Source organism: Meleagris gallopavo, chromosome 1 (assembly GCF_905368555.1).
Source record: "Meleagris gallopavo chromosome 1, MGAL_WU_HG_1.1, whole genome shotgun sequence".
Taxonomy (NCBI): domain Eukaryota; kingdom Metazoa; phylum Chordata; class Aves; order Galliformes; family Phasianidae; genus Meleagris; species Meleagris gallopavo.
Genome location: NC_139404.1, coordinates 69486512 through 69509353, shown reverse-complemented (window position 1 = coordinate 69509353; position 22842 = coordinate 69486512). Strand labels below are relative to the sequence as shown.

The 22842-nt window shown below is 40.7% G+C and overlaps 1 long non-coding RNA gene across 4 annotated transcripts in view; it reads left to right on the top strand.

The window, feature by feature from the left end:
• The window catches only part of LOC146545397 (uncharacterized), an 84224-nt gene extending 62322 nt beyond the window's left edge, over positions 1 to 21902 (top strand). For 3 of the 4 annotated variants that reach the window (XR_014885467.1, XR_014885468.1, XR_014885469.1), the window contains 2 exons: positions 7519 to 7630; positions 8193 to 11515. This is a non-coding gene — a long non-coding RNA (uncharacterized LOC146545397). Of the gene's footprint in view, positions 1 to 7518; positions 7631 to 8192; positions 11516 to 11905; positions 13388 to 19730 lie in introns of those variants that run through there. The other variant, XR_014885471.1, reaches the window with a different exon arrangement.
• Positions 21903 to 22842: the final 940 nt, after the last annotated feature.

Here is a 22842-nt window from a genome sequence, read left to right as displayed (position 1 = left end):
AGCTGGCCTTGCGTCTCCAGTGAGCCCTTCAAGGAATTTAACAAGTTACAGCAGCACAGTAAATAACTGCCTGCCAGCTGAACCGTAGACTATGTGCACATACTTAGCCCACTGCTAAGTATATCAGCCTGGCTTAACCTCCTTCCCTTGCATCGAGGGTAGACCCAGCAGCTGATTACTTACCTTTGGAAGGCATTTGGAAACCTGGCTCCAGATCTGTGTGCCAATAATACATGTGATAGGTAATAAGTGGGAAGTTCTCTGCATATGGCTTTTATCTCACTTTATAGCACATATTAATTACTTGCGTGACTATATTTTCAAAAGCCAGTTAAGCAATAGTAGGCTGTATTTGCATGCCAACAAATATAATTAGATTGCTTTCATTTGGCACAGACTTCACTTCACTGTACTAGCTATAGACAGGCGATGATCACCTTCTGCTGAATAAAAGGAGGACAGAGAAGCAGAAGAGAAACTGGATGTGAATCATTAGCTAATGGTCTAACGTGCATGTAGAAGTCACTCCTATCTTTCTGCTTTCCCTTTGCAGATAGCTATATAATTAGCTTGGATTTAGCTTGAAACACAAATGCCTTCAGATATCTGTACAAAGTAAACTAGAGTAGCTCTATTCTGATTTAAAGTAGGTAAGGTTCAAGACATCCGTTTATTCTCTTTGTTGCTAAGAGTTGCATACAAAATCCTGACATCTACATAAACAATACACTTCTAGAATAAGTGAATACAATGATCCAGATCTATTTTTGTGCCAACATGTGAATTGGGTCTTTACATATGAATTTGTCAGTTACATGACTAATTTGGATTTGAATAATCTACATAAAATAAAATCTGAATTTCCTATGAAGGGAGCAAATATTTTATCTGGACTCTTTTCTGCAGGTAGGAGGGTTTCTATCTAGATGCACTGCCTCCACTTTGCTGCCCCTTTATTCCCTTGGATGGGATGATATGTTTCTGTCCTGATGCAGTTTTTTGCATCAAATAAAAGTATATTCCAGTCTGGACATTGGCTTGGAAGGGACCAACTCTAGTGACAAGACTGAGAGCTGAGCATCCCCTGAACAAGTCTTAATGAAGAACATCCTTTTCGGCCAAATGTTATAGTTTACATGACAGAGTATCCCAAAACAATGCCAAAGGCTGGCCTTGGTTTAATAACAGTAAGGAGAGCATAAATTCAAATTGCTTTATTAATTTCAGAAAGGAAGGAAGGAAGGAAGGAAGGAAGGAAGGAAGGAAGGAAGAAAGGAAGGAAGGAAGGAAGGAAGGAAAACTCAGTGACACAATATTTGTCTCAATTCATTGTTTTCCATGATGACTCACCGTCAAAATAGTGCTGCAGTAACATTTGACGTGCCACACTGGAACAGCTTCTGAGCTGCTACAATGTACTATTTTCATCCATAAGATTATGGGGGAATTAAAAAAGCAGATCTTTTGACACAATTCAGCATAGCAACTTCAGTGTACTGTGCTAATTTATACCAGGGTGTTGCTACTAAATAGGCTATTTGACACAACGCATTATAAAGAATTTAGAAGTGTCATGTATAAGTAATTTGTAGTCTTTGTGATGCAAATAAAAAAGGATGTATCCTGGAAAAATATTAGAAGTATTGGAGACACCACTAGTCCAAAGATACTCCTCTGCTCAGCCATGCCATGTAGATCAGGTCAAGTCCTGGTCCTCGGTAATAATTAATTAAGACAAAGCAATGGCATCATAAAAGCTAAAAGACCCCTCATTGCAGCAACATTAACACAAAAAGTGCTGTGTGCCAAACAGCTGTTAGAAAGCAGTGCATAATTAAGAGCAAATAATTACACTGTGCATTTATGTTGCATAATTCTCTCACGCCTTTGAAAGGTCTGGTGTTTTCTGGCTACCACACAGGGCTGGTTGCATAACTTTATGTCCAGTTCACTTTCATTTACACTGTATTTCCATTTCACTTAGAGGTTGCTGCAAATGATCCCCTCTGCCTCTCTGTTCACAGGCAAAGGGAGACAGAAAATGCTGAAACTGTATTAACAGACTTTCAACAGTGGGAGCTAAAGATACAAAAAGAAATTCTTAGTAAGTCATGAACACAGAGTAGTGCTATGTGGACTGTTCAGAAAATGTGATTTCCCGGTGTGCTCACAGGACAAGGACTGTTGTTCTTGGAACTTACCAGCCAGATCTTACAGCTCAGGAGAAATGGAGCATCCTGTGATTAGGGTGTTTGCCCCTTGAGCTCTGGGATCCTCTTTCTATTTGACTACAGTCTTCTGATCTCTGCATTACAGTGCTTAACTTTTAGGCAACAGGTTTGCAGGGTAATGTCCCTGTTCTAAGTTAGATACTCTAGCTAGGTGTGTGGGTATGCATATATATGTGTATGCATACATACATATGTCTATGTAAGTATGTACATGTGTGGAGGCTTAGATTGGATATCAGGAAAAACTTTTTTACAGAAAGGGTGGTTACCACTGGAATAGGCTCTCCAAGGAGGTGGTTGAGTCACCATCCCTGAATGTGTTTAAAAACTGTTTGGATGTGATCCTCAGGGACGTGATTTAGCAGAGGGTTGTTAGATTTAGGGTAGTTTGTTTAGGTTGTGGTTGGAGTTGATGATCTTTAAGGTCTTTTCCAACCTGAGCAATTCTGTGATTCTACGATTCTATGATTCTATGATTCTATGATTCTATGAATCTGTGATTCTATGCATGTGTGTGTGTGAGAGATGTGGTGTTTCTCGTGGAGCCTGTGGAACAAACAGGGACTAGGATCAGCTCACAAGTTGAATGAGTGAGCCATTCAAGGCAAGAAAGCTGGCATGCTGACATGGGGCTGCTTTTAAAATCCCACAGTTTCTATCAAAACTTGAGGAAAATTTAACCTATACAAGCCAGCAATGTTAAACCTCTTCACTATAATGGCAGTTTGATTCTTTACCTCAGCAGAGGACCTTAACTTATGGACTTGACAGGTGCTCATTTGCTGCAGCATTTATGCAACAAAGTTGTAGACTGTTGCCTCTCTAAGAGATTTAAGTTAAAGCTTGGGTAATAAAGAGGGATCTCAGCATGTTCAGCAGTACATGCAGGAGCAAAGGCTGTGTGAGGTTGGCATTATCGCAGTTGTAGAAAGGTAAATGGAAGATGTCTGGCAATTTATTGCTTTCTTTCCTTCAGTTTCTTCTTCAGACTTCATGGCTGTGAGATTACAAACCATTGTCAGAAATTATCTGTCAAATTCTTTTTAAGATTAAAACACATCAACAAGAACATGTTTTCTTTGGTGGAGATAAAGGCTTCTTTTGACATTTTTCTGAAATGATCCATTCTGTTGACAGGAAAATAGCAGTTTGGTGATTTTATTTCAAAGATTCACTCCATAATTGGTAGTATTCTCTCAGAAGGCAAAGGCACTGGATGCAGCAATCCTGTGCATAGCATAACTGCCGAACAGCAGTTATGTACAGAGGTTTGCTAGCAACTTCTGTAGCACTTTGTTTCAGGAAAGATTCCCCACGGCCACGAGGCAGGACTGCTGCCCTTGCACAGAGCCCTGGCACTGCACTGAGGCATTCACCAAGATGCCTTCCTATGCCTGCTGTCAGGGAGGACAGGGACCTCATGGAGATGTCCCTAATGCTTCTGTCACATATAAATGCACATCAGATCAAACTGTTTAGGCTGAGCTAGGTGTGGTTTACCTAAATCTAATTAGGAAGTGCTTTGAAGCCTGCTCCGGTAGAAGCTGGGGTGCATTTATTTCTGACTAAGGGACAGAATATTTTCTATTGTGACTACAAAGTCTTTCATTTGCTGATATAAGTGTACTAGCAGAAGTGTTCAATGTAACTATTGTTTATTTTCATATAAGAAAGAAATAAGAATAATAGGTAATGTGATGTAAAGTGCCTTGATGCTGCTCTAACAATGTTCCAGAATAGTGGTTGCACCAAAACCCTTTGAAAGAAATTACACCTTAACTTGTGTATTCATATATCAAACTGTGTGTAGAGCTGCTCTGAGTTGTTGTATGTGATAAATCTTGCTCCTTACTATAATGCATTAATACTATATTATTTTAGAAGTCAGAATAGAAAACAAAATTTGATGAAGGGAATACATCATGCCCAGTTGTGCATGATACCTTTGGATGTGTCGACATAGACTTAAGGAGGAGTTCAACGCTGAAAATCCCAAATCACTTTGAAAATCTAGTCACTCCTGTAAAAGGCTGTAGGACTATTGGGTAGTCTGATGGCGTCACCCAGCAAAAGAAATCAAACAAGACAGGATACTATCACCTAAATATATTTGGAGAAAACTGGTTGTGCCGAATCTTGCAGTTGCCATACTGATTTTACTGAGCTTGGCTGCAGAGCAACTTCATCATTTGGTTCTGAATCCAGAATGGTGTTTGAATCTTCTTTTGTAATTACCCCGAAGAACATCTCCTCTTTATCTACTGAGGTACTTAAAGGTTTGAAGTGATCCCTCAGTTGCCATTGTTGATCAACAGTGTTGCTGACTATCTAAAAGGCTGCCAGGATAATAAGTGTCCATGGATTGTCTCTAAAGAAGGATTGCATTAAAATTGCATTGTTTGACTGACTGTAAGGGATTAATAGAAAACAAACAGGTGCAGTAAGCACACAGTTGGGTAAAGAAACCCATATTAAAATGATAAACACAAAAGCAAGCAAACCCTTTACTGCATGCTGACAAATTGACCATATCCATTTGGCAATCTTTAACTCCCTGTAAATGTAAATGTGTTTCTATTTTAGTTTGTTAACTTCTAATTGTATGTGTGAAACTGTGTCAGGATGAATAGACACATAAACGCCTTGATGTTTCTCTGAACTACATGCATGTTTAGAGCCTACCAGTTGCTCTAGAAATCTGAGAACATGTGATTCTTAATTACTGTGTCTCTACTGAAAATAGAAGTAGAATGTTCCTGGTTTTTTTCTGCCACTGCATAGAACTGGGACATGAGAGGTAGTGCAAAATGAAAAGTGTGTGCAAAAATTACGTGAGACTTGTTGAGTGTTCAGTGTCTCCACTGGTACTTCTGCCAGGTCTGATCTGTGCTGTTTTACGGTGGTAACTCTATTTCAATAGAGACTCAAACAGCAACAGGTGACTTTTTAAACCTCTAGTAGCTTGGATTCAGCCAGCTTTTCCTGAATTAGATTTCAATTCATTTCTATGGAAATGGACACAAAAGACTTTTTGCTGGTTTTCTTTATGTCATCTCCCTTCCACAGTTTCTGGAACAGCTACAGGCCATATGAACCCTCCAAAATGAATCCAAATGAACCGCTATCAAAATGTTTTGGTTCATGCAGCAGTGAATTGTACCTCCCAAGAAGCAAATCTACAAGATGTGATTTCCTGACTTTTGCAGAGGAGTCTACACCATGCACAAGGCTCTCTGACATCTTGTCATGTTTCTCTCAGTATCCAAGAAAACAGCTGCTTGAGAAAAGCAATGACTCATTCATTTAGCTGAGTGTTTAGCCCTGGCAATACTGAACAGGATTTTGCCTTGGTGCCTCAGTAGTAACTGTCTCCCAGCACTGAGGTGTGTACTGGATGAGCATGTTAAAAGTGCAAGGCTGGCAATAAAGTGATGGGAACTCCTTAACCATCTGTGACACGAGTCAATGATTTCAAAGGTGACAACCTGTATCTGTACATATGCTCTGAATTTTAACTTAAAATGAAGCCCATCACTTGTTTTTCTTCATTTAAAAAAGTAGCAAGTATTGTGGCCAAGTCTTTCAGAATAAGAAAATGTCCTCTTCCCATCTTTCTATTTTCTGTTTATACCTCTTTGTGGGAAAATTTACAGAAGAGATTAATTTTTTACACTAACAACTTTCATTGCTGCTTTAACTAAATGCACCTGAGCGCTAATGGTGATATGTTTATCACAAGCATGCACACTACTGTCCACTTATTTTAAACTTTGTTTGAGAACCCCATTTTCAGTAATTTCCAAAATGTTTGATATAAAGATGTCTCTCAAAGGGTTTAACTATTTCGGAAATTGTGCCATGTGTTAAGCTCTCTGCTTCCTGGATACTCAGGCACAGAAATACATCCCTATCTCCCACTGAAGCAGCTTCCTGTGGCCATAAGATGGCAGTGGTCTTGAAGAGAAACATTTATACGCATGTGCACACACGCACAAACAAAATAATCTTTAGGATATTAAATGATAATAAAACCAGGGCAGAAACAACAGCCAATAGTCAGCTCTTTCCGATTCATTCCAGCAGAAACTTCTCTCTACATATATATATATCTGGAGTGTTGTACATTTTTTGCTTTGTCTCTTTTCATGAGCTCATCAAAGCAGATTACACAGCTTACTTACAGCTCTGCTGTAAGTGAGAGCTGTGAAGCTGAGCTGAACAAATCAGACCATCCCTGTGGATGTATAAATGAGTCAAATGACCTCCAAAAGCATGAATCTTAAAATAACATTGTGCAAGCTAACAGATCTCTGTGGTGATTTCTGCAAGCAACTCTTGGAACCTCGGGAAGGGGAGGGAGAGGAGAGGAAGATGTAGAAACCTCTTTAATCCAAGTGGAGTTTCGCTCTTTCAAAGCAGTACTAGGATATACAAGGGCAAATGTGCATGGCACTGAAACAGCAGAGAAAGGAGGAAGCATGTTATGAAGTGCTTTGATGGTACTGTGGCTTGCAGAAAAAGTCACTTCCATGGGAAAATCAAGTGTTTTGTGGAAGTCAAAAATAAATCTGTTATCTAATAGAGCAAATGGAGGCCCTATCCTTGATGTTAAAGGCTTAAGTACTCTGTTTGACCTGTAAAGCAGGATAAAAATTATCTTCTGAAAAGACAGGAGTACGAAAGGATAGTGGATTATGTGCAAACTTCCATTTCCTTGTACATTACTTTTAGTAATTTCCTTGGTTGGGCAAGGGAAACTGTACATATGCCCTTCAGGAAGTGAAAAACTGTGTTCTTTCAGCTTGCATGTACCTGAAGTAGCAGGAATCACAGAATATCTCAAGGTAGAAGGGACACACAAGGATCATTAAGCCCAACTCTTGGCTCCACATAGGGATAACCCAACAGTCAAACCCTATGTTTGAGAGCGTTGCCCAAACAGTCTTGAACTCCAGCAGCTTGGGGTTGAGCCTACTTCCCTGGGCAGCCTGTTCCAGGGCCCAACCACCCTCTGGTGAAGGACGTTTTCCTAACCCCCAACTTGAACCCCCCTCCCCAACACAGCTCATGCCGTTTCCTCAGGCTCTGTTGCTGTTACTAGAGAGCAGAACTCAGCGCTGCCCCTCGTGAGGAGCTGCAGCCACCATGAGGCCTCCCCTCAGCCTCCTCTGCTCTGGGCTGAACAAACCAAGGGGCCTCAGCTGCTCCTCATACATCTTACTCTCTAGGCCCTTCACCATTTTCATAGCCCTCCTTTGGACACTAGTTTTATGTCTGTCTTATATAGTGGTGGTCAGAACTGCACACAGCAGGACATACCTTCTGGCTGGCAGGGACCATGGTGGCCAGCAGTAACCGGTGATTGCTACAGTATGATGCATGCGCTCCCAGTTTCCTAGGTAAGTGAATTTATCAATTTTTATCCAGTTCAGAACAAGGAGTTTTGTAACAAGAATGTTGCCAATGCAATCATGGTTACACTCAGACTTGTAGTTATTTGAAATCCAGACATCAGCTGGGAAGCTCATGGTGCTGTTGAGCTTGTTTTATAATTATCCAAGTGGAATAGGTGACTTCTGTAAATAAATGATAGCGGAAGGGCAAATAAAACAAGTTTTCTGGGGCATAGAAATTCAGAAGTGACACAAATGAGCTGAGAGGGACAGGCCCACTTTCGGCCTTGCTGGGGATACTCAGCCTGCTGCCCCTTCTGGCCCATTCTAGATGTTGTCAGCATTTCTCATCCACAGCTTGGATCTCCAAGCAGTCCCACTCTCTCAGCGACCTAAAGCTTGGGTGGTTGTCTTACACAGAGATGCGGCCCTTCTAGCTTTGCATGAGAGAAGCATTGGCTGAGTTGTTGCATGTGTTTGACTTGCCATCATTTTACATGCATATCTCCATTCGCAACTCTGGCTGCCATAGTTTTCAGGCCAATTATTTTTGGTTTTTGTTTTTCAGATTGGATATGAGGACAAGGAATCTACTTCCAGGAGTGAAGAGTGGTGCAAGACTCAGGATGTTCCCACTGTGTGTTTCTCTCTTCATTATACTTTAAAGTTTCCCAAACTTCCCATGGTTGTGGTTTCACAGCCATGGGAATAATGAAACAATGTGAAGAGGCAAAAAATAGACAATTCACTGTTTTGTTACTGACTTTCACATAGCGCATGTTTGAAGGCTGTGAATGTGATAGTTTTCTGCTGTCTAAAAAGAACAGGGCAGGATAAAACAATTTTCAGATTTTGTTAAATTTAGTCACTACATTTTGAAAGACTGATTAGAAAAATGCCTGTTTTTGAATTAAGTTGCAAGAATAAGCTGTAGTTTAGAGAAGTGTCCCAACAAGTGAATGACTTCCTCAAAGCTCTTTTTTTTCTTGTCCACTCCAGCTCTGTTCTAGCATCTTTCAAGGGTCACAATTCCATATCTTCCTCTTTGTTTTTATAACATACATTTGCTTTTCTTATTGTAAAAAATGTTCTTTAAATGGGACTGAAAACTTTTGGAAGCAGTCTTTTGTTAGCTTATGTAACTGCCCTGTAAATATATATTTCCAGGAAGATAAGTACAGAAGTCTTTTCATAAGGGCTGCTATCATTTTAGAAAATCTTTATTCTGTTTTTACACACCCTGTCTCTTGAACAAGTGCTATAAGAACTATTACTTCTAATTAACTCTGTTCATAAGCACTCAGTTTCTTATGTCTCCAGATTTTACTGTATATCTTTATTTGTGTTGTTGAGCCCAGAGCAAAATAAAGAGGTCAAGGCAGGGTGTGAATTCAAGATACTTGTCTGATGAAAAAGTGGTGGAAGGAAACATCAGAGTATTCTTGGAAGAAGCCTTTTTATGATGGCTGAGGATAAAGAAGCTGAAGACTTGAGTGGCAAGAAGGCTATTCATAGCTCTTTGCACACCTGTACAAAGGGTAGGCAATTAGATTTGCACAGCTGCTGTGATTGGGTATATTTTGAGCATGTGATAGAAACATATCCTCTCCTTGATAGCAATGGAAAATCAATTTTGTCATTTGTCCTGATTATGGTGAGGAAGATGCCACTCCTCATCCTACCATAAAGGAAGTATGCAGCACTCATCAGACACCACAGGAAAGAGGTTCTGTGTGTAGTTCACTTTTACATGATAGTCTACAGAATGAGATTTTCAGTTTCCCTCTCTTTAAAAAAATTACACTTACTTTATATTTGCTATTCTATCAGCAATGAGGTCTGCTGGGAATTATAGCTGTTCTTTGCTGTTTATTTCTTTTGGGGACTGGGCTTCTACAACCCTCTCCCCAGCCACAGGTGTTACTCTCCCACGTTATTAAATGAGGAATCTGACAATAATCTGCACTGTGTTAGATCTGTGTGGCATGGGAATGGCTTGTGAATTATTTGCTGTTGAACCTAAGGAAATGCGAGAGCTTGTTCTTTAACTCCCAGGCTTCTTTCTGAGTGCTGGGATCCAGAAACTTGCCTGATAACCATGGTTACTATTCTTAGTTGGAGCACTTATGCATCAGCCACTACTGTTAGATTTTGTTACAAACAATGAAAAATATTTTTTTAGAGCAAATGTGGATGGCAAAGTTAGAGTCCAGTCTTGAACCCAGGTGAACAGCATCTGGCTGTGGAGCTCTCCTTTGCATTGGCTAAACAGCTTCTGTGCAGAAAGGATGCAACAAGCACCTACCTTTTTCTTTGTTCCCACTCCTGGTATAAATGAGATGACTCTGCTCTGATCGTGCATCTGGGTGATCAGATCAGAAATGGTAGTTGATAAACTGTGAGACAGCAGTGGAATTAAGTTAAACTGCTGGATATAAAGAAGCTCTGAACCTCTCTCTGGATGGCAGATCAGAGAAGGAGCGAACAGTTTGTGCAGAAATTGCTCCATTGAAAGAGACTGTGCATTTACATTGATGCTTGGAGTAGAAAGCCGGAGGTGGCTCTTCTTAAACATCCAGTGAGCATTAATGACTCCCCTTTCACATCTGAGAGCATTTCATTTGCAGGAGGAAGTCAGTTACATGAAACCTTTTAGTGCATAAGTCCTTCTCCTGTAACACTCCTGTCATCTCCAAGAGTTATTCAAAACTGGATGATTATGATTGTTTCTCAGAGCCCACGGAGATGACTTACAATCCATCTCTGCTTGCTTCTTGCTGCCAGTATGCAGCACACCTGGGCTGCATTCAGAGCTATTTCTGTAAATTGCTAGGAGCTCCCATTAGAAAGTCAAGACATCCACACTTTTAATGCACAGACTTGTGTTATATGTCGCTGTACAGAGGTTAGATAGTCTGCTGAACAACTTTAGAGCTAAATCTGCTTTACATTTAAAATTTTATTTATTGAGCTGGTGCTTATAATTTAAAGAGATCAGAGTGTAGCTATGCAGAGACCAAAGGGTCTGCTACAATGTGGGTATTCATGCATATGCTAACTTATAACCAGATAGCTCTGTTGTCAAACATGGCAGACATGAAGGTAAGGACCTCAGAAGTGACTGTAAAAGCCCAATTGGAGCTTTAATGCATATTCACACTATTGTCTTATGTTGAAAATACTGAACATGTTTTATAGAGTCATGCACATAAAATACCTACCAGTGCTGATAGCTATTTAAACAAATTAAAATATACCAGGTATACATGCTCAGGAAACGTATCACCAAGCTGCTCTATTTAAATACTGTGGTCATACTATGTATTCTTAAATCATGACTCTGAGATGCATTCTTTGCATGACAGAAGTATGAAAATTCCAGCCCAGGTTCCCCCTTGCACCAGTAAGTTCAGCTAGGCTGACAGGAGATAGAAAGGATATTTTCTCCATGTCATAACCATAATGCAGTAATTACATGAATACAATTACTCTGAATGTTATTTGAAACAAATTTGGAGCCCAAACAGTTACTAGATGTGGGACTTCTCACCTCTAAATTCTCCTAATGGGGTGGGACAGGATACTCAAATCAAGTCAGTTTGTTGTACTGATAAAGCAGTAGGGTATTAAAAATGAGGAATATAATCTTAACAGTTATAGTTAAGATGTTTGTTGTGCTTTTTCTTTCTTTCTTTTTTTTTTTTTTTTTTTAAGTGAGTAGTGAAAGAGCACTCAGAATAAATGAAGGGTCATATAAGAAGAGCTGGTCTGAACTAGATATTACATACCTGTGTCCCTAAGTATCTTGAAATGCTGTATAAGTAGCAAATTACTTTTTTTTTTTTTTTTTCTATTTCCAGCATAATAAACTGAGATAAAGTGGGGTTTCTACCAGGTGTGTTTTTTGTTTTTTTTTTTAACAAATTTGTATGTGGTACTCTTATACGAGAAGTAACCAAAACATTACAAGAATTTGAAGTTGAAGGATTTGTTTTCATTGTGCTTTTTCAAATGCTGCCTGTCTTTCAGTCTCAAAAGTTTTAAGCTGTAGAGCTTTTTTCCAAGTTTTTCTATAGTTTCATAGTAGTATAGGAAAATGTGGATTTAAGCTAGGAAATGGAAGCTGGGAATCCTTCATAAACACATGGCCGTAGCAGCTGGGGTTATTACTATCAAAATGCTGAAGTCATTACCCCTCCCCCCCAAAAAAAATATCCCACTGTATAGGAGTAAACTTCTACATGAGATGAGAAGCCACAGTATTTTTGTTTTTGCTTTTAGAACATATTTGAAAATGTGATTCAGACTGTGATAAAATGCTAAGGACAACTTCTTCCACCAGCAAGCCATCTTTTGCCTTCCAATTCTGTGACCCCTGCTTAACAGCTGTGGCCTCAGATGTTGTATCCTGTTAATGAGCCTCCCTCTGGCCAGAGGCACTCAGAGGTGCTGGTGATGGACCCAATTCTGGTCCCACTTTGGAATAAGGTAAGCAAAGAAACTGTGGAAGAAAAGGTGTAAAGCACGGATTGAGTGGACAGATGAGCCCATACCATGGCATTGATTCTTTCTTTTTTTCTTTCTGAAGTTCACAATTGATTTCTGGTTTAAAATCAATGCTGTTCTACGACCTAAAGACAGGAAAGAAGCTGGCTCACTAAGAATATATTTCTTCAAGTTGCTTAAAAGATCAGCTTCATCATGTTTCTTGGCGGTGCCCAAATCACTTAAATCAAATGGTACAAAGATCGTTTAAAAGGAGAGGCTTCATTGATGTTGGCATCTTCGTTACATACACACACTAACTTGAAATACCAGCCTTGGAAAGAGAACTGTTTGCATTTCTCCCAACCAAAAACAGATATGAAACATTTGCAGTTAATCACTGTTACTATTAAAAGCAACATGAATATTTTGCAATTCAGTGACTGGAGGAGTCTCTGCTCCAGCGAGAAGCTCTGCTCCCAGACTGAGGATGTCTCCTAATTGCCTCCTGTTCTTTTGCAGAATCACCTATTGGCCTGTCTGGCAGATGGTCATGCACTTGTCCCCCTGCAATCATCTTGTAAATTTTAAGCATCTCACCCAGCAGCCCCATCACTTCTGTTGCAGAATAGTTACTTTTCACTGCATTTGCCACACTGCAGTTCTATAATAGCATTCTTACAGGCACCGCTGCCTAGGACTGGAGGACGCCTTCCTCTTTGTTGATGCTCTCCGACAGCAGCCATAGCTGCAGTCTCAATGCTTCCTTTTGGTGGCTGTTCCATTTTGTTTTACAGGAACACTTATTATGTAACAATAACAGTAACAATTGCTTTAACTGACGTTCTGGGACTGGAGGTTTTGTTTAGTGGCATAACACTTAAATATGTTCCGCTGTACTGTACTTCCACCCAGCTGCTTGCTCATTCCATCCTGCTGCAGAATAGGGAAAGAAAATGAGAAGAATAGGATCAAGAAAGCATGTGGGCTGAAATAAATATAAGGATGTTACTTTCTAATTACCTTCATCGGCAAAACATACTTGAGTTGGGGAAATAAGGTTAATTTACTCCCAATTTAATATATATATAACTGGTTTTAGTATTGGGCAACAATCTAAAAACAAAGCCACATTAAAACACTTAGTGAAAACATGTATCCTCTTTCTTTCCCAGGCTCAGCTTCACTCCAGTCTCATCTCCTTCTGCCTTGTTCATGGCAGACCGGCTACAGCTGGTCCCTTCCATGAAGAAATGAGTGGTACAAGGGATGAGAGGGGTATGAGTTTTTCTGTCCTTCTCTTCACTTATTTCCTCTGCTCTGGGAGGCTTCTGGACTGCAGCCCTGTTGGGAACACCTGCTCAGCCATATTTGTCCCTCTCTGACCTTCATGTTTCCTCCATTTCATGCTGTTTTTCCTTCCTCTCTCCCTATGGCATTTTCTGTCCTATTTTAATGACACTTAAAGAAAGGGTACTGTTGGCTTGGCTGAAGGCTTCAGTTGTGTCCTGTGGTAGGTCTGTGCTACAGCCATTTGGAGCCATTGGTGTCCAGCATGGTGCAGTCCCTGGCATTTCTCATGTTTGTCAGTCTTGCTACCAGCACCTCAATCACCAGTCAGGTGATTGACTGGTTAGAATACCATTAATTCCAGGGGAAAAAGAAAATAACAACAACAAAGCCATTGAAATTCAGCATTCAGCTTATGCAGAAGCTAATTCCATAGAGTTGAATATAGTTATTGTCAACAAGTCAAACTTTATTGAACGAATCATGGAACAGTTAACTGAACAAACCTCACTTTGTCCTTGTTGACTACAAATCTGATTAAGAGAAGTAACCTCATGTGATATGCTCAGCTTTGTATGATGTTATTTTGGAAGAACATTGGAGCTAATCTTAAGTTGTTTGAGAGATCTCAGGACTACTTGTCAACAGGGAGGCACTTATTGCTGTGGAGTGCAGGGAGACCGGCTCTTGGTCTAAAGCTATTTGTCATTTTTCCTAGTGGTGAGATGAAAGTATAAAATCCCTCCTGGTAAAACTTTCATTTGAAAACAAAAACAAACAAAAAAACCCACACAAAGCACTATAACAGCAGAAGTTATTTGGGTCTCTCTAGGCTAGTGAATATTAAGGACTTGATGAAACAACCTGCATTTTTATCTAAGAGCAAACATTAGGTTGAAAACCTAAGACTGAGGGGTGGGAATCACCCCTCTTCCTTTATGGGACAGACTCTGAAAAGAATTTACAGAGGGAACAGGAAAGTGTGAACTCCTACATTCAGTGTGAAGTTGTGGTAGTGAAAATAAGGGACCTGCAACATGAATAGGGGTGAGCGGTGATCAAGAACAAGGTGATGATGCACTCTCTCCATGCTCTCCCAATACAAGTGTTATTTCAGTTCTGCACCTACTTTCTGTTTCCACGATTCAGAAATAGTTAAAAATAATGGAGAAGACGGAGGGAAAACTTGCATATGTTTTTTGCAGTCAAAATCATATACTTTTCTTGAGAGACTTAGGTATGTCCATACAGAGCAAGGCACAGGGATGTGGGCAAGTGGGTCTACAACCTTGGAAGAATATACTTGTTTCAGCACCATACGGCTGCATTAGTTCTGCTCCTTGCAGTGCTCTTAGTAGACAAGACTGGGGGCAGGACGATATGAAAATGCTGCTCTGCTCTTGGCATCCATGCTAATATTTCTGCCTAAATCTGAGTCTGAAGTCCCCAGTCATCTCTGGTGCTCCCATGAGGAGCTCATCTTATGGATCCATCAGCACATTGTGGGTCTGCAGTGCACAAAAAAAAAAAAAAAACAACAACAAAACCACTTGCAAAAAGAAAGTATTTGATAACTGACTGGGAGACCTTTGAGACTTTAGAAACTGCAGGCCTCCATATATTTCTTTGTAAAAATTGGAAATGGGAGGAGGAAAGCTGTTTTATACTAGATAAAATCACAAATGGACTTGGCTGTTCCTGCTCATCTCTGATTAAAGAACACTGCTTGGATGGGCAGATCTAGCAGAATAATGTCTTCTTTCTGCTTTAAGTTTGTTTTCTGCTGCTTTCCTCCCCCCCCCCCCCCCAATACATAATGAGGTTTTTGTGCTTATCTTCTCAGCTGAGTCATGAAAGGAAGCTAGTCTAAGAATATTAACATTTACATAATCTTAATAGGTGAACAAGCATCATTGTGCTTCATGTTAAGTTCTGGGCTATCAAACAGTGCTGGATAATTTCGTTAACTCAATGACCTCCTTGTTTTGCTGCAGCTTGAAACATTTGGAGTTTCAGGTACCTGGCCAGTTATTATCCATATAGTATCTATTGGTGCGTTCAGCAGAAAATCTTGCACTACATACAAATCTTCCATTCTCCATGTTCATAAATGCCTGGCTAATTGCTTATTATCATACTGAAAGCTGCACACTACAGAGCAGATGCCAGCAATTCTAACGGCTGGGTGATGCCTGGGTACCTCCTTCAGTCTGCTCAGTGCAGCGGCTGTGAGAACAAGAGGCACCAAGGAATACTGGGAAATGCAAGCTGGAAACAGCCTTCTTGAAAATTAGAGTAGTCAGCAGTAAATGCTAAATATGCTGCTAGAGACCAAAGATTTCCCTGCTTTAATACTTTAGCAGTAAGGGAACGTATTGTATGAAATAACCATAACAAGTGGTCTTGCACAAAGGAGGCATGCTGAGTATCTCCTAACAAATGCCAGGATAGCCTTTTTTTTGTTGTTGTTTAATTTTTCCATGTGTGTTTTTCACTTCTGTCATTCTGAGCCTGATGTCTTTACCCACAGATATCAAATGTGCATCTGAGACATGCTGTTGAATAGGAACTGCAGCAACTTAAGTATTACTGACAAAGAAGTGCACAGAATCACTGATTCACAAAGATACATTTGCCTGCTCTCATTTTACTATTTTGAATCTTCTCTTCTCCATAATACTTGTCCCAGTGCTCCTGCAATGACTGAGGGCTTTGTGATTCAGCTAACTTCTCATGGGAGCAACCATGGCAAGGTTAAGGCCTGTGATGCCCTGAAACCCACTGAGATGTTCAGATTCTTTTTTTTTTTTTAGTTCACTTGGATTAATGCTGTTTGGTGGGAGGGATTTATTACGTGGAAGGTTCCCACCTTGTTCTTTGCTCGTTTGTTTTATATGTAGCTTGATCTTCCAGACTTCTGTCTTCTCAGGCAGTAATCCTACTGGTCCAAATTTCAGCAGGCATGAATTGGCATTTCTCGGTTGAAAGAGCTGAAATTGACTGAGGGTAGAGCATCGGGCTATAGAAAACAGGCATGTGAGCAGCAGGAGTCAGCTGTGTAAAGCCTCATCATCCTTTCTGATAGGACTGATGCAAAGAAACAGTCAGTGGTGTGCAATTTTCTTATCTTCTGTCATTTCCCTCTCCATTTTGGATCACTTTCCTGCTCTGATAGCATATATTTAATAGTTCAAATATGTGTTGTAAAGTGCTTCTCTGTAGAAAGCAGAGATTGCACAGGTCTGGCTGCTCCTCCTGACTTCAGGAGGATGTGGCTTGGCTGAGTTACCTGCATCACATCGGCTAATGCTAAGTGTAGGTTAATTTCACAGAATTGAGGGACGTGTACCAAAATCTTATATGAAGAATAATACTTCAGAGTTTTTGAGCTTTCTGTCTACTTGCTAAAAGAAATTGTTCCTTTAAATCTTTAAAATTTACTATTTTTGTCTTTAAAGACAGCATCGAATAGATATCGTGTAGGGTAGGCATAGTGTTAACAGTATTGCAGTCTTTGCATTCTGACCTCAAACCTCTTATCTGTCCATGGCACTGTCCTATTACTGTCATTTTTCTTAAATTTTAGATATACTATATATATATATATATATAAATATTATACATCACTGCCAACACTAACATAACAAGATGTTGGTGCAGAAGGGACATTTGGTTTTGCTCCTTTTTCTCGCGGATCTGTGAGAGTCATAATTCTGACAACTGCAGTTTGGCTAAGACAAAAATAAATCAGAACAGACATTGAAGTAAATGAAATGGTATTAATCAAGGGAAAAGTTTATCATGGCACAGTCAAATGTTTTGACTGCTGGGCAGAGCTGTGAGGCTGCAGCACAGACAATTGTGGTATGAAATGTACTTGCAGACTTTTGAGAATGCTGCGACAGATAAAGTTGCTCTAGGAGTATCAGGTTGTTGTCTTCACTATTACTGCAGTATTTTTCAGTTATCTGATTTTTGAATGGATTAAAATCCCTTATGAAATGCACTTCTTATTCACTCATTTGCTGAGATCTGATAATTAGCTCCATGCCACAACAGCTTGTGCTGGATACCATCTCCAGACAACTGGGAGAAAAGGAGGTTATCAGGAGTAGTCAGCATGGGTTCACCAAGGGGAGGTCGTGCTTGACCAACCTGGTGGCCTTCTATGATGCTGTCACATGCTGGGTGGATGGGGGAAGAGCGGAAGATGTAGTCTACCTTGATTTTAGAAAGGCATTTGATACTGTCTCCCACGACATCCTTATAACAAAGCTGAGGAAGTGTGGGATAGACGAGTGGACAGTGAGGTGGGTTGAGAACTGGCTGACTGGCAGAGCGCAGAGGGTCGTCGTTGGTGGTGCAGAGTCTGGCTGGAGACCTGTAACCAGTGGTGTCCCCCAGGGGTCTGTGCTGGGGGGGGGGTCCGGTCTTGTTCAACATCTTCATCAATGACCTTGACGAGGGGATAGTGGCCACCCTCAGCAAGTTTGCTGATGATACGAAGTTGGGAGGATTGGGTGACACGCCTGAAGGCTGTGCTGCCATTCAGAGAGATCTGGACAGGCTGGAGAGCTGGGCAGTAAGAAACCGGATGAGGTTCAACAAAAGCAAGTGTAGGGTCTTACACCTAGGGAGGAATAATTGCATGCACCAATACAGGCTGGGGGATGAGCTGCTGGAGAGGAGCTCTGCAGAGAGGGACCTGGGCATCCTGGTGGACGACAGGTTGGCCATGAGCCAGCAGTGTGCCCTCGTGGCCAAAAAGGCCAATGGCATTCTGGGGTGCATTAAGAAGAGCGTGTCCAGCAGGTCGAGGGAGGTGATCCTCCCCCTCTACTCTGCCCTGGTAAGGCCTCATCTGGAGTACTGTGTCCAGTTCTGGGCTCCCCAGTACAAAAAAGACAGGGATCTCTTGGAAAGAGTCCAGCGGAGGGCCACAAAGATGGTGAAGGGCCTGGAGCATCTCCCCTATGAAGAAAGGCTAAGTGAACTGGGTCTGTTTAGCCTTGAGAAAAGACGACTGAGAGGGGACCTGATCCAGGTTTATAAATATCTGAGGTGTGGCGGCCATAGTGGTGAGGCCAGTCTCTTTTCAGTGGTACGTGGAGACAGGACGAGGGGAAACGGACATAAGCTGCAGCATAGGAAATTCCGCATGAATGTGCGTAAGAACTTCTTCACGGTGAGAGTGACGGAGCACTGGAACAGGCTGCCCAGGGAGGTTGTGGAGTCTCCTTCTCTGGAGATATTCAAGTCTCGCCTGGACGCCTACCTGTGCAACCTGGTCTAGGGAACCTGCTTTGGCAGGGGGGTTGGTGTCGATGATCTCTAGAGGTCCCTTCCAACCCCTACAATTCTGTGATTCTGTAATTTCTCTCATCCAATTTTACAGACTGGTCATGTGAAGGAGTAGTTGAGCTGAGGAGAGGATTTGGGATCAGAAGCATTGTGTGCTTTAACATCCATCTATGTCAGCCGTCTGGCTGTCAGGAGAATGCCAGGCATACTTGGGCTGGCTGGGAGGTTTCCCACAGGGAACACCTGGGAGGCTCACATTCAAATGCATTAGCAGGAAGGCAGTGAAGGAAAGGGTGCTCTGAAACTTGATGGGGGCAGTTCTAGAGTCAAGGTTGTTAAACTTATTTTGGTGTTCTTCCCATGTGAAAACTTGAACGGGGAAAACACGAAGAAAGAAGGAGATTAAAAAGAGGCATTCTGCACGCCAGAGCTATGTTTACCAGAGAAAGCCATCTAGTGGTCACAGTGCACTTTTCTCCATCGCTCCCTACACTGAGCTCTCATCAAACTTTTCAGTTTTGCTTAACATTATGGTTCTATACATGTTGCAGGAGGTTCGATGCTTACAGGGCTGCGGCTGCAGCTTCTGAGTAGAGGTGGAGGATAAAGAAGGGCTCTGCTCTCTATTAAGTGGGATGAAGAAAGTGAAATCACCCGCAGAGCAGAACAGAAGTTAGCTTTCCCGTAACAAATTGTAACCATAAGCAGCAGAAGACTACAAAGGTTAAAGTTGATCTGGGAAAACATGAAATGAAGTGACTAAAGTGAAGTTGAATAAAACATGGAGATCTGTGCTGAGCATGAAGACTGGTGACCCTGGCTGTGCCTGGGATGTAAGCATGACCCCAAAGCAACTATTCCCGCTGGCACACTTCACCAAAATTTTGGAGTTTATTAAATTGCTCTGTCCTCTAAAAAATCACTTTAGATGAAATGTTCATGGTGGCTTTTTTGTTTGTTTGTTTGTTTGTTTGTTTTTGTTTGTTTGTTGTTGGCTTTTTACATTCTGCATATTTTGTCATTTATATAGAACTTCAAAAGTTGAAAGCCATGAAGTTTGGACAACTGTCATTTGACCACCATATTAAACTTCTCTACTTTCCATGGAACAAAACAGCCAATCAGCCCACAGTATTTCATATTAACCCGAGATGCTATCCTCTGTGTTCACCAGTTCAGAAATAAACAGAAACCATGATTCCTATGAGGCCTTAATTTAACGTCTGTTTCAACCTTTAAATGATACACTGAAAATTAACCATCCACTGCTAGTAGAGCTGGCTCTTTAAGCTTTGCAGAAGGCACTGACGAATCCACAGTGGGGGTACAGGTGTATGAGGAAAACAACTATCAGGCAATGGAGTGTAACAAAATGCAGGGTTTCAGAAAAACATGGTGTAACTACACGCAGTGTGGGCTGTGTGGGCTCCTTTTATGTTTACACAATAATTTTCCTGCTCTTCAGAGAGTAATTAAAATATTCCCTGTATCATTATACCTCCATAGATTTGAGTGAAACTGCTTCTACCTTTAACTTTTGAAGCCGCATCCATCCCATTGATGAATGTGCTGTTGTAAGTCTCCTTCTGCCATCAATCTGGAAGGGGAATAGGTCTGTGCAGGGACTGGGCTTCTGTTGCAAGCTCTAGGGACTATCTGACCAATCCTCAGGGTATTTATCAAGGCAGGGGTAGTTTCACCATTGCAGAGTGTTTTTGATCTCCGTGGCTGTTATTGAATTAAACAGGTTAGTTTTGTGGAGAATCAGTGAATAGGAATTAATTATATAGTCTGTACCCAAGCAAAATGTGAGTGATGTGGTAGTATAGGACTGAGAGTTTGTTTTTTTTTCTCCACTGCTCCGGCTGTAGCCTGACAGCCCTACATAACCCCATTTGGACACTTGGAGCTGTAGGAAGGTTATGCTGCAGGGCAACACAAAGAGCATCAAGAGAGCTGATTAAGTGAGTGAACTCAGTATTTTAACATAGGTAGAGAAGAATAATCCTTGTCAGCAAGGAAATGAGCAAAGTCGGCAATCCCATAGAGTTTTTGTGTGTCCTGTTGGGGGGAAGAGAAAAGATCAAGTCACTACTCTAGTGGATGAGGCTAATTGCATAGCTTCTGAAATGTCTTCACAGTAAAAGAATTGTGGTGTCAGCCACAAATACAATCCTGCTATTAAAACCCTGCTCTCATGTATGAAGGAGTTACAGGACTACACTTCTTACCTTTTCCAAAAGGATTTTTTTCAGGGAGGGGAGAGGGGCTGGAAGTGCTCCTTGGTAATCGTCATAAATTACTCCCTTGCCACCATAAAAACTCTGACACATAGCAAAAAGTGAGCCCAAACTCTCCTCTATGAGGACATAAAGAAAAAGAGCATGTTTGATTTGAAGTTTTTTTTTTCCCTGTCTTTTAACCCGTTATGATTAAACTGTTTCCGGACATTTTAGGGCCAATAAAGTTTTGTACATTTCTGTTGAAATATTGCAAACTCCAGAAGACTGTAGAGAACATTGACTTCTTCAGACACGAAACTACAGGAAGGAGAGATTGGTGTGTGCATCAGCAGCAAGCAGTTGAATTGTTGCTCTTTTGAGAGAAGACTAAACAGTTTATTCAGATTTCTGATGTTTTGTTTGTTCACCTGTTTGTTTTGAAGAGCACAAATGTGAGAGAGGATATTGGGTCAGAAAGTTTTCCTATTAGCTGTTATAGAATAGACTGTCTGCATTTTCCTTCCTTCTCTTCACCAATGCTGTGTAAAACAAGTAGTGCTAGCAGTCAGCGGACGACATATCTTCCCATTTTCAGGGTAACTCTTCACTTTAAATCATTGCTTTAATAAGCAGAGGGATTTTTCATAATGCTTAAAAGGAGTTAAAGCATGAAGACACTTAAAGAAATGAGATGTTAAGTCTTTAACTAATGAGATTACAGTAGAGACTCTTTAAAGATGGCTTGAACTAAGTGATCCAGGAGCCATAAAGACCTTATTATGGGTCAACAATTTATTTTGTGGACAATAGTCCCTTTTGAAGAACTCACGCAATCAAAATTTAGATTTGTGCAAAGTGCTTAATGTTATTGAAGTCTTTTAATATAAATGCATGAGCTTTTCTGAACCAGCTGTGCATGCTTCTGTGCGCATCGCTTTTCTATAATGTCAGATCTCTTGCATGTTTTAATAAATGAAAAAAACCCTCTGCATTTCCTTGTTTCAAAATAACATTTTTATCTCCTTTGTGATCCCATGAATGATACCTGCTCAGAGCTACACTTTTGCAGGAGCAAACGTAGAAAAAAGTCACCAGAAATTTTCTTTAAAAAGAAAAAGTTCATACTCCAATATTTAAGAATGCAGTGATGTTTCTTTAAAAACAACTCAAAACTCCGATGTGGTCTAGAGGTCATGCCTATAACATTTGACTGCAAAAGATGTTTTTTGGTAAACATTTGAGCATTTAAGAACTTAAGGTTTTATAGCAACCATATTGAATCTTTGTTGTTTTTACTGCTGGTGAAAGTCAGGCTGCCTTATTGGAAACCTAACAAATTACTGAAGATATGTCAATATTTCCTAACTATTCTAAGGTTAAATCTTATCTTCAAATTCTACACTTACTCTTAAATTAACTTTCTCTAGTATCAAAGGCCTGATTCAATTTTAAACAGGAGTTCTTGCATTTACTTCCAACAACTTTAAATCATGTCCAAAGTGTATTGCTGTCTAAACATATCGTATTTTGGTAGATTTGTCTCTCAAGTCAGGAAGTGCTTTCTCAGGTTAAGGAAATCTCCAAAGAGTATCACAGACAATTTGAAGTAATCAGCTTTGCTTGCCTGTGCTTTCAAATTGAGACACATCTGTTGGTATTTTGCTGCTTTTATCAGGATGATTTGGAGTACTGTATTCCAGGTGCAGAATGGGGGGGGGACTAGTGCAGGATATTGCCCATCCTTTGGTTTTTAAGCTCTTGAGCAATTTCTGTAGGGATCCCATATTGTACCTATGTCACATCACACATGCAGGGCTGTGTGAACAGGAAAGTTCAGCTGCTGGGAGTTCCTCCCTCCTCGAGAACACACAATCAGAGGCTACTGCATTGCCATGGAGGCAGGAAGCACGTTCAGTTTTG